This window comes from Rattus norvegicus, chromosome 2 (assembly GCF_021556685.1).
Source record: "Rattus norvegicus strain SHRSP/BbbUtx chromosome 2, alternate assembly SHRSP_T2T, whole genome shotgun sequence".
NCBI lineage: Eukaryota > Metazoa > Chordata > Mammalia > Rodentia > Muridae > Rattus > Rattus norvegicus.
This window is the reverse complement of record NC_141535.1, coordinates 30,540,796-30,553,402: the sequence shown is the minus strand read 5'-3', so window position 1 is coordinate 30,553,402 and position 12,607 is coordinate 30,540,796. Positions and strand designations below refer to the sequence as shown.

The following is a 12,607-nucleotide window of genomic DNA, read 5'->3' as shown; positions in this document are numbered from 1 at the left end:
AGTGAAAGGAGAGAACTGATTTTTGTAAGTTGTCCTCTGACCTGTACATGTCAACTATGGGATGCGTATGCAGGGCGTGAATGTGTTAGTGCGCGTGCACGCCCACACACAATCATAAAATAAACACGTTAATGTGATTTTTTTTTAATGTAAAGCTATAGAGAAGTATGTGTGCACGGAAACATACCCAAATGCTTATAGCAGAGGGTAAATAAACACTCAGTGGGGCGCGAGCAAACAAACTGTGGTTCATTCATATCCTGGGACGTGAATGGGAACCAAAGCCAGCAAGCAGGGGATGCGCTAAACGTTAATGAAACTCATAAACTAAAAAGCTTGAACACAACGAAGATGGAAATGACTCCTACGTTAGCATTTTCCTTCTATAAAGCTCCCACACTGGAAAAGTAGAGCGTTGGGGGTGGGGTATGCAGGTGCTCAAATTCTCTTATAAAGGAAAGCTGTACTCACTATAAGATGTGAGCAGAATGGCTTCTCTGGGAGGACTTGTTGGGTAAGATGAGGGTTTCTGGGTAATTGGTATACTCCAGTCCTTCAGAGGCAGTGGTTGTCAACCTTCCTAATTGCTGTGACCCTTTAACAGAGTTCCTCATGCTGTGGTGACCACCACCACCCCCCCCCATCGTAAAGTTATTTTGTTGCTACTTCATAACTAACTTTGCTACTGTTGTAAATCATAATGAAACATCTGATATTTGCGAATGTATGATGTGTGACCCCCACAGGGGTCATGACCACAGGTCGAGAGCCACTGTTCAAAGGGATCAGCGTGAACTTGGTGTTCATTTTATCATAGTGTGCTTTTCTGATGAATACCATATTGGAGAACTTTTAAAGAGGAATAAGAAAGACGGAGAGGAAAAATAGTCTAAACAGAACTGCATGGGCAGGACGTGTGATTGAAAACAGACATTGTCTCTCAAACGCAAGAATCCATTGCAGGGGCTGGAGAGATAGATGGCTCAGAAGTTAAGAGCACTGACTGCTGTTTCAGAAGGTTCTGTTCCCAGTACCCATATAGGGCAGCTCACAACTGCCTCTAACTCCAGTTCTAGGGGATCGGACACCTTCTTCAGGCTCCACAGGTGTATAGCATGCACTTACATATAAAGATACATGCATACACAGGAATAAAAGTAAAAATAAATCTTAAAACCAACAGCAACGAAAGAATCTATTTCAGTGACCATAAGGTTCTTTCTACATTCGTTTATTAGACATGAGTTCTGCTTCAATGCAAAGCCTAGGGCTATGCAGACAATGAAGAAAGGACTATTCCTCTGGTAGACCATAGCTACTCTAGCATAAAAAGTATGCTTCTGGAAAATAAAGGGACTGAATAGTTTTTGATAAACTCTAACTCTTGCTTTGTGCCGTCTGCCTAGTGTCTACTTTGTGACAGGTCTTCAGAGGGGTGTCATAGATCGCTTATCTTCCTCCTCCTCCCATGGAGCTGTTTCTGGAAGCCACCACTGACTGGCACCATGACCCTGATTTCCCATTTTTCTTTTTTTTTTTTTCCTTTTCTTTTTTTCAGAGCTGGGGACCGAACCCAGGACCTTGCGCTTGCTAGGCAAGCGCTCTACCACTGAGCTAAATCCCCAACCCCTCCATTTTTCAAGTGAAGAAGAATTATAAACTTCCTTGAAGTTGCAAGGCAAAAAAAAATGCACCGGGGGTAATTACATCCTGCCTATCTCAGTGCCACTCATGGCTGCAAACCAGATGCAGACTCTCCCCTGCCCTCCTAAGCCAGCATTCCCCTCTGCTCTGTGCGTCCGACAGCCACCAGGGCCCTCTGCAAGAAGCATCTTTGGAGGCTGTGTGAAATGAGTCCCATATCCCTCTCACCAACACCTCAGCTCTGAGTCTGTGGTGTGCTGTGGTAACAGGGAAAAGTTATTTCCTCAGAGTTGAATATTTACTTCGAGTTGATTTCTCCTAAACACCTAAGAACAGCATCTGACAGGAAAGCCCAGGTTCTCTGAATCTGAAGAGCAGGGGAATATCTAATCAACTCTATCATCTGTATCACCATCACCATCACCACCACCACCACCACCACCATCACCACCACCACCACCACCACCACCACCATCACCACCACCACCATCACCACCACCACCACCATCACCACCATCACCACCACCACCACCACCACCACCACCACCACCACCACCACCACCACCATCACCACCACCACCCAGTAAACTGAAGAGCCTGAAGCAAAGCTAGGAGCAGAAGAGCTTGCTATGCAGTGCCACAACTGCTCAGAAACCTGATGGGAAATCTTGCACAGCCAGCTGCTTTATTATATGGCTGGAGTTGACAAAATGAGAGAGAGAGAGAGAGAGAGAGAGAGAGAGAGAGAGAGAGAGAGAGAGAGAGAGAGAGAGATATGCTGGAAATAAGAGTAATGAAGTGAAGAATTGTTTTGTTAATATTTCTGCAAGAATTTACTTAATGTTAAATTAAAGAAGCTTGAGGGAGAGAGAGAAAACAATTTGCTTGGAAAGCAGAGAAAGGGAGGTAGATAGATAAATGGACAATCGACAGACAGACAGGCAGACAGACAGACAATCTGGCAGGCAAGTACTGAATGTGGAGGAAAAGAAAGGTGCTGATACTAAGGGGAAGTGAAGCCAGGAAGGCAGGAGCATTCCCTGCCCTTGCTCATCTATTTCTAGGGGAGGTCGTCTTTGCCCCCTCCGGATTGATACTGTTCTTACACACGTTTAATTACTGTGATGGATTGCATACGAACCACCAGTGGCCTTGTTCTCACTGGTCCTAACTGCTAATGGGCTGTAAATATGGCCCTTAAAAAAATAGCCGGGGCTTGATGTGGATTTGTGTTCACCTATGTTAATGACATGCCAGGGAAATAGATTAGCTGCCTGCCTGCCTGTGACTGGCTGCACTGAGCAGTTTAGCACTGACCTGGTCTGGCCTCCTCCGGCTCAGTAGAGGACAGTGCCATGACTATATGCAAATCTAGGCTTTTATGATCCAAAAACACACTGCCAAGAAAACAAAGCATTTTGTGGTAACAGCTACAGCTCTGGGGACTCTTTTTAACCCTCAGTGAGCAACTTCGGAGGGAAAGAAGACTGTTTTACAGAGAGGAGACAAACGGGAACTCTAGGCTCCAGCAGGCAAAGGCGTTACAATGTAATTAACTTCCGGACTGGGCTCAGTGATGGGGCAGCAGAACTTCTTTTCCGCGGGAATTAAAGTCTAAATCTTTGTCAGGAGGGCATTCAAACTATACCCTGCACAAGACAACAGGGGAAAACAATACACTTCAAGGAGGAAGGCTTATGTGCCGCTGCTCTCTCCAGTGTGGCTTGCAGTCTGGGTGGATTTTACAGGGAGGCTCTTGGATGTCTGAAGTAAACTGAAGGGAAGTCTGAGTCTGGACCATTTGGGAGGGAACGTGATGGAAATATCTGCCCTGTGCCTGGAGAACCCATTTGTTTTGACTACTGCTGCTGCTGCTATTTTCCTTAAGGTAAAAGATGACAGGAATGGAGGCCTGGGAGGCCCTGTCCCTTGGGTGCTGCCTCTTTGCACGTGTGCATTTAGGACAGAGATGCACGGGTGCACACTGTACATTAGCTATGTCTCTGACGGAAAGGCCATCCTTAGTGTCCTTCCTCTTCTCAGCTAAAGTATTTGCCTCAGTAACTCAGCATTCAAATTCTTAAAAACTACGGAGCTAGAAAAGGCACCAGAAATTTTCCCTTATTTCATTGGATATGTTTAATATTGCCAAAGAGAAGGACAAGACACTTGTGACTTAACAGAGTTGTACATAAAAGCGTACACCGATTTCTACTAGATTTTCACCTTAGCTTTGATCTCCGTTACAACACAGTCTTTTATGTGCAGAATTGTCTACCAACCCCTAGTAAATCCTAATAAAACAAAAATGCCTATAAAATTATAAATCAGGCTATTATTAATTTGTGCGACGGTGGTAATATTATATTTACTAGATTTATTCTTGAGTTTTTAAGCAACGATAATTGTAATGCGAGAACACATTCAATTTTAAAGATCGTATTTCAAATTTAGTGAAATTCTTCCTATGCGGATTAGCTCACACTTAAAAAATGCGTCATGCCCCATAAATATGCCACATAATTAGCCCATAGGTACACCATACTTAGCCAAAATGTCATGTGCTCAGCGAGAATGTAATTAGCAACCTGAAGGTAGTTTTCAGTTTTTAACTCAAACCAAGAGCTCACACAGGACAATAAAAAACGAGGCAGTTCCAATTCTGTCTCTTTGTTTAAAATTTTATTGTTTAAAATCCACTGCTGTAACACAGTATACACAGAAAGTGGGCAGTGTGAGCTCTAACGCCTCCAAACCACCATGAACAGACTTTGCAAATGGAAGCTGATTTCTACACAAGCAGGTACCGTTTGTATGAACGTCGATTAAAAGTATATTTTTCAAAAGATTTACAGTAAAAAGTGCTGATTCGACGCATTTATACATAGTCATATATGCATCATTCAAATTTAACAGTAGTTACAACTATTGTGTATACTAGTTAAATCGCTCAATTTTCCTCCAAGGGATTAATTTTTTTTCCTTTTAAAATTTTTTTTCTTTTTATTTTGTGTGTATCAGTGTTTTGCTCGCATGGATATATATGCTCCACACGCATGCCTGATGCCCAAAAGGGCCAAAAGAGCCAAAAGAGCCTGTCCAATCCCCTGGAACTCAAGTCAGGTGTGGTTATGAGCAACCACGTGCATGCTGGGAACAAGATACAAGTCCTCCGTGAAAGAGAAGCCAGTGTTCTGCACCACTGAGCCATCTCTCCAGTCCCGAAGAACATTTCCTCATTACACTATTTTGAGTTAGCGGTAAGCTGAGCCCATGTCGCATGACTTTGTCGCTGCTTTAACATTTGATAGGCTCGTTTCTTGTGCTGGTATTGGGCAGCCCCCGCTCCAGATAACCCGGCCTTGCTGTGAATCCGGTAAACCCAGAACCATGGTAATCTAAGCAGGAGCAGCCTAGGCAGCCTCTGGCGACCTGAGCTGGGTGAGGAGGGCAATAGAACCTGGCCACTTCTATATGTTCCTAAGGGAGGCGGGGGGGGGGGGGGGGGGGGGCAGGGGGTGTGTATTTCGAAAGCTTATATTTGTAAATGAAAAAAAAAATAGACTTCAAGACCAAATTGACTCGTCCAGTGGCCCACTGGTTTGTCCAGTGGCAGAATCTAGATTAAAAGTTAGATGTGGTGGCAGATCATGATCATAAAACTCAATGACATCTAAATCAGCTAAGAGGGGGTCTCTGAGGAGGTCTGTGACGTTTCCAGGAAGACTGAGATTAGAAGACTGTTCCCTAGAGTCGGGGGTGCCAAATGCGTGACCCAGATACAAAGAAATCACCGGAGAGGGGAGCCCTTTGTTGCTAGCTTGCGTCACTTCAGGTCTGGCCTACGCCGCCGCCGTGCAGATCTGTTACTGTTGTTGCCTCCGCAGCCACTTCCGCCATCCTTGGCAGGCACTGGAATTCACACTGCTTCTCCATCTTCCAACAGGGACTGGAGACCATCAGCCCTTCAGAATCTCCCCAGCCTTCAGTACCAGGCTGGGGCTGCTAAAACATCCCCAGGAGTAGGATACTATTGAAATGCCAGCCTCTCCAGCGTGCGGGCCGCTGTGGACTGCCCAACCTATGCAGTTTAATACACCATCGAATGAGGTCTGAACTTTGGCACGAAGGGGTGCAGCAGAACCCATGGCAGGCATGGGAGCAGGCTCCATGCCCAGGGCCCCACTGCTCTCTGTTGAACAGATGCACCCCCAGAAATCCTTCTCTGTTCCAGTCACACCTTAGAAGCCATCTCAGCCCCAACAGAGGGTTGTCAGACAACCTAGGAGCTAAAACAAGTTTCACTGGAGGATTTTAGGTGCCCCGTCCCCCTTTCTCACTTGTATCTTTCATATTCTGTTTCGTCTCCATTTTCCTGTCTTGTTTATTTTCTTAAATATTTATTTATTTTTCCATTCATTCATTTGTTTTATGTCTACGGATGTTTTTATTTGCCTGCATGGCTGTGTGCCCCATGTATACCTGGTGTCTGTGGAGTTCAGAAGAGGACGTCAAATTCCCTGGAACTAGAGTGAACCTACATGGGGTTGCTGGGAATTGAACCCAGGTTCTCTAGAGGAGCAGCCAGTGTTCTTAACCACCGAGTCCTCTCTCCAGCCTCCGTTACTTCCTTTTTAACCTACTTCTTTAACAAAGCATCTGTATTGTCAGTGAGACTGCTGGAGCTATTACATTAAGTTCCAGATAATTTCTCATCTGAGATCTTGCATACTCTAAAGGGCTCCTGAGTCCCTTTATGTCCTCTCTTTACTACAAGCCGGGGAGCATCTTGTGGTTCTCTGTCTCCTCCCTGAGACATTAAAAAATGATAATCTACCCCTCCATATGGCCAGAGTTTGAGTGAGGTTGTGTTTACTGGTTGGTATTGATCAGATCCTCATTAGTACCTGGTATAATGGTTTCCCTGCAGAGCAGACATTATACTTTCCAGCATCAGACCGCCGAAAGCTGCGGGTTGTAGAAGTGGAAGATCTTGCAAAGAGAGCAAATCTGTCATCAGCCCCTTCTCTCTCCAGTGACAGGAAAAGCATTTATTTTGTCTTCTTTTTTGGTCACAGACTGAAAGTACAGTGCTGGCCTTACCAAAGTCAAGGAGAGGGCTTCCCAGCGCTCACCAGCAGGACATAAAAATCACCAGGGGAGGCAAAGATAGGCCAGGACTGTGCATATGCTATACGGCAAAGCTTGGAGGCGTTTCCATAGAATTCACATGGTCAAGACGGCACAGAAGTAAAAGGGAGCTTCTGTTCATCTCAAGGGGGTGGGGGAACGGATGGCATCAGCATGATTTCATCTTTAATAGCTGACCTATTTAAAACACACAGGGAGAGAAAGTGTCTTTACAGTAACAAAAAAATAAAGCGAGGATTGAGTTCAGTTCCATAAAGTATTAGCTCAACCAATAGAACTTCAAGTCGTACTAACAATTTTTTTTTCCATTCAAAAGATGTGTTAAGGTTGTCATGGCAACCTGTCACCAAGAAACCAGAAGAGAGGCATCTTTCTTTTGGCTGTTCTGCACATGGCTTGCACGTCTTTAAATTCGCCCTGTGGCCTGAGATGACACGTTAAACACCAGGTAGATAATTTAAAATCATGTACATTTGCCACTTAGAGTTTCTTGTTTGAATTTTGAATTGCTTTTCTCGGCTCTTTTCTCATTGTTTAGTAGTCTATAAGATCTAATATGCGTTTTCTTCTTCACACGTGTGGCCATATGGAGGTGGTTTACTCAGTGAGTCAAATGTCCAAATCTTTTTTTTTCAAACAGCATATAATTTTTGCTACTTCAAAGAGAGCCTTCCCATTCCTGGGGTAGAAGAAAGTCTAAATAATGTTGTGGAAGAATCTACATTTTGTTCTCACTGTTTTGACTTTTCTTTCTTGTGTTTATTTTTTGTATATGATGTAAGGAAACATTTTTTCCAGTTGAAAATTGCCCCAGCACTATAGGTTCAATAATTTATCTGTTCTACTCTGATGCTCGTCTGTGTACAGGTGCACGCGTGGGAAGTACACATACGTTCGTGTGCATGTAGAAGTCAGAGGACACGGTGGCTGTCGTTCCCCAGGTACGTTGTATTTTTGAGATGCAGTCTCTCATTGACCTGGGATTTTACCAGTAAGCTAGGCTGACTGGCTAGGGAGCCCCAGGGATCAGCTTACCACTACCTCCCCAGGCCTGGAATTAGAAGTACACACCACCATGCCCAGCTTTTATTAACTAGGCTCTGGACTTTGAGCTCTGGTTCCCTTGTTTGAACATGGCAAGCACTTTATTGGCTGAGCTATGTCACCAACTCTCCACTGATTTTTTTTTTCAAGACAGGGTTTCTTTGTGTAGACTGACTGTCCTAGAACTCACTATGTAGACCAGGCTAGCCTTGAACTCACAGAGGTTCATGTGCCTCTCTCTCCCTAGTGCTGGGATTAAAGGCATGCACCACCACTGCCTAGCTTCTGTTGACTTTTTCTTTTTCTTTTTTTTTTTTTTTTTTGGAGCTGAGGACCGAACCCAGGGCCTTGCGCTTGCTAGGCAATCGCTCTACCACTGAGCTAAATCCCCAACCCCTTCTGTTGACTTTTTAAATAATGTATTTGTATAGTATAGACATGTATTGGCACATTTTTCTGTCTTGAATTACCATTCAAGTATTTCATTTATTTTGCTACTCTCAATGTTTTTTTTTTATTTTTTGAGGTTTCTCTTTAGTTTTTAATTATGTGTATGCATGTATGTCAATGTATGGTTTTGCACTTGTGCATACAAGTGCCCCAGAGGCCAGAAGCCATCAGATCCTCTGGAACTATGTCTGCAAGAGCAGTTCACACTCTTAATCACTAAACCATCTCCCAAGCCTTCTTGAAGTTTTTTTTTCTTTTGGTTCTTTTTTTCTTTTTTCTTTCTTTCTTTTTTTTTTTTTTACTGAGAATTTATTGAGAATAATGCATGTCTGAGATCGATGTCTTCTATCTATTCATATCATTTATGTTGCTCTGGTACTGAACATGAACCTAAAATGTGATAAGTGTCTGACAGTTCTTCAGGAAAGTAGGCTAAAAAGCATATGGTCTTTTTGGCTTCCAAGCCGGGGACTCTTGTTTGAAAGGGATCTAGCTGTTTGGCTCTAATGCATTCATTCCTCTGCAATGGAAAGAGAAACCCTACAGCTAGGAAGCAAGATGGACTAAATATTGAACTGTGCATGCACTCACAGACACCCCACCACCACCACTGGTATCCATTTCTGATATCATCAATGGCCACACATTATTCATAATCATCACCTGAGATGATTGATTACCAAATATCCCAGGTTCTGATAATACAAGAACATGAAGATGAGTCAGAGGAAAAGTCAGTTGCAGAGCTCAGGAGACAAAACAAAAGTTTGAGGTCACAGTGTGGTAAAAGGCCTGTTATCCACATTATATAATGATCTATTGCATATGGCGCTTTCACAGAGTTTGTGCTTGCTGGCTTTTCTCTGCCGTGCCAAGACCTCTGAGATAAACATCTTAGAGGATGAAAAAGGATTTCTTTTGATCATTGTTTCAGAGATTTTCCTCCATGGTCTTCTGACTTCACTGTTTTAGGGCCTGTGGCAAAGCAGAAGACCATGATGGGAGCACACGGAAGAACAAAAGCTGCTTGCGTTTCCGCTGAGGAAAAGCAGAGAGAGAAAGACAAGAATCCAAGCACTTAATGTTCCCTCCAAGAACAGATCCCCAGTAATTTAGTTCCTTTGCAAGAGCCTGCCCACCTCTTAAGGTTCTACCTCCACCCAGTAGTTCACAGACTGGTAGCCAGTCTACAACTTGTAGGGCTTTGAGAGACAACCAGATCCAACCTATAGTTGATCTAGGTAGAATCTATGGTTTGCACATTATTTATAGCTTAGAGTCAGGTCCTCAGCAAAGTTCTCCTTAACTCAACTCATTCTGCTCACAGCAGTGTGAACTTGGCCCTAGATCTTGCATACAGCACCTCGAAATAAAGAAGGATGGAATGAAGTAGCTCCCAGCAAGCCTGAGTTGGGTGTGACAGTTTTCCTCTCCTCTGCTGTGAGAAACTGTCTCAGCTCAGAAGACAGTGAAGTAAAGAAGAAGGAACCCCGAAACTGGTGATCCCAGTGGACTCTGCCTGTGACCAAAACCCAATGCAATCATCAAATATGCAGAAACAGTTTTTTAGGCAATTCCCCAAGCAACTCATGGACCAGCCAAAGTCAATGCTCTTCAGTTGCAACAACCAACTTCACTTTTCATAGCTTATAAATCGTAAGTTTCCTATGTGTAGAATTTTAAATTTTCTATAGAAGTTTCCAGCAGCTTCAAGAATGCATCTAGTACAGTCAAAAGATTGCTTTTGATATTGGAATCTCTTTTTCCTACAGTAAAACGGTCTTTGGTGGGAAGGAAAGAATTTCTAAACTGTGCTGACATACTGGTTCTGACCATGAAGAAGATTCACGAACTAGGATTATCCATCTACTCACTAACTGTATGTAGTTACCAGAGGAACACCCTGCCCAACACCTTGTCTAGACTCTCTCTCTCTCTCTCTCTCTCTCTCTCTCTCTCTCTCTCTCTCTCTCTCCCTCCCTCCCTCTCTCTCTCTCTCTCTCTCTCTCTCTCTCTCTCTCTCTCTCTCTCTCTCTCTCTCTCCTGTTCTGTTTCCTGAATTAAGCTGTAAATAAATCAAGAGAGATCTTTTTGTTATGCAAAGAAATCTGAGGGCAGTTCTGACTGCTTGGCCTTACCTTCCACAACTAAAATTAAATATTGATCCAGTCGGATTCTAACAACGAGACAGTCAACTGCATACTAAGGACTCTCACTTTTTAAAATGTCTTTGTCCCGTCGTGGAGCTGAGTGCCTCTGTGGGTGCGAGCCAAACAAAACAATTATTTTTGTAAAGGAGAGCCATCCAGGCTACTCATGACTCAAAGCCAACAAAGGATGAAACGAGAGCCCTCTACCCTTTACCAAAAAGCACACTGGAGCTGCCCCATAATGCTGAGTCTACGATCAGACATCACATTTTGGGTGAAACTCTCTGAACGAGAATCTCCCACTTCATCCAATCATGGATCGCCTTGGACAGGATCCCAGATTAAGATGCCTGCATTATGTTCTGCATAGTAATGGGTTAAGTTTATTCAATATCCCTGCTCAATCATTCCTAAATGTTTGATTCTTCTTCCTCCTCTTCTTTTTCTTCTCTATGTCTTAGCATGCAGACTTGACTGGCACGTTCCTGTCAAGGACCAGTTTCTCCTCCTACTTTATTGTGGTTTTATGTTTTAAATGCAAACTCTTCACCTTGAAAGACGTTCATCTCCACACAGGAACTACGAGTTCTGTGGATTTTCCTCCTAGAATATAAAACAAAATCTTGGATTCAAATTGGCCAACAGAAGAAACATTATCTAAATGAGGCTTTCCTCAAATGTCACTCATTCGTTCAGCAAGTCTTTGCAGAGCACCTCTTGGGCTCCAGGCTTTGTGCTTGTCTGCGAAATAAATAGTGAATGAAACAGATGTACGGACTGCTGCCTATGGGGTGGCTACAGAGCAACGAGAAAGAGAGAAACTTGTTAATATCTATTACACATGGTGTTAAGTGGATAGAGGGCGCCACTTAGGATAGCTAATAAGGCCCTGTGGACGGTTAGCATTTACACTAAGACCAAAAGGGTAAGAAGAATCCGTGTGAGCATCCACAGGGAAGAAGGTACCCAGCCAGCAGGACAGTGGTTCGGCCCTTCTCCCCACAAAGCCTTGCTTCCCGCCATGGCTTCCTCTTTCTTCTATAGCCTCCTCCAGCACTTCATCTGTTCCCCAGGACTTGCCACTTAATCATAACCTGGGTCGTATTGTTCTCAGATGGTTCCTGTGGTTAAACTTGTCTCGTCAACAAGTTTTGTCAACCCACCGAGGACAGAAAGCACAAACCCCCCTTTTGTACCGAGTGCCGTGTCTGCCACAGTGCTAGAGCAGAACTGACTGGGCAGCATTGAAGTGAACTGAAGATGGACCTTAGGCCCGGCAGGGCAGGTGAGCCTCATCGGCTAAGTGGCTTTGTTATCTACATCTGCTCACATTAGCCGAAATGCAGATAGATAGGCCCCCATCTCTCTCTGTTCTATTTAGCATTTATATGACACCTTTCAGCGCAGAGAAATGAATAAGTGGAACCAGAAGTGGCTGCTCTGTGTGCTCATCCCCCTCCCTCGGCTGTGGCCAGGCATCTGGTTCCCACCTGCCCCCCCACCCCCTCCCCCCATAGGAGCAGGCTGCACGCACCACTGTTTCTGCTTTCAGCACAGCCCTTCCCACGGAGCTGCACGCTGTTGAAAGAATGCATTGTCCGCGTGAGAGGGAGAACGAACACGGGGAGCACACTACAAATCTGAACTGCTAACTGATAAATGAGCAATGAAAAGTATCTTGACATCATTAAGGTGTTCCTGAACATGCTGTCTGCTCCAGCCGCCCCCTGCATGCAACAGGGGAAGTCAGGAAGCCTTGCTTGGGAGTCACCGAACTGGACCCTTCCAACCCAATGGGTCCCCCCTCCTCCTAGGTTCTGTCAGTTGGAGATGTAGACATTTTATAGAAACTGCTAGACTTACATCCCTGCAAACCTTCCTGGGCAGCAAGTCTCCCTTCAACCATAAGACAGTGAACTTCCTTCTTAACTCTTCCAAGTGTTCTCACAGTTCCAAGAAGACCCCCAACATCACCTCCACCCTAGGCTGTGGGAAAGATGCCTCCAAGCCCCAGAACATATGGAACAGACCCTCTCTAGAACCCATACAAACCCCCACTCAGCCCTATCAGTACTCAGCTCTGGCAGTGAGCTGGAGCAGACCACCCATTGACTGGTAAAGCAGCTTGTCCTAGTATTGATGAGATTAGCCAGGACCAAAAGCGATCA

At 44.4% G+C, this 12,607-nt stretch overlaps 1 long non-coding RNA gene across 2 annotated transcripts in view; it reads right to left on the bottom strand.

The window, feature by feature from the left end:
* Positions 1–10,799: 10,799 nt before the first annotated feature.
* LOC102550768 (uncharacterized) overlaps positions 10,800–12,607 on the bottom strand; it is a 47,310-nt gene continuing 45,502 nt past the window's right edge. For both annotated transcript variants that reach the window (XR_015670487.1, XR_015670497.1), the window contains one exon: positions 10,800–11,042. This is a non-coding gene — a long non-coding RNA (uncharacterized LOC102550768). The remainder of the gene's footprint in view (positions 11,043–12,607) is intronic.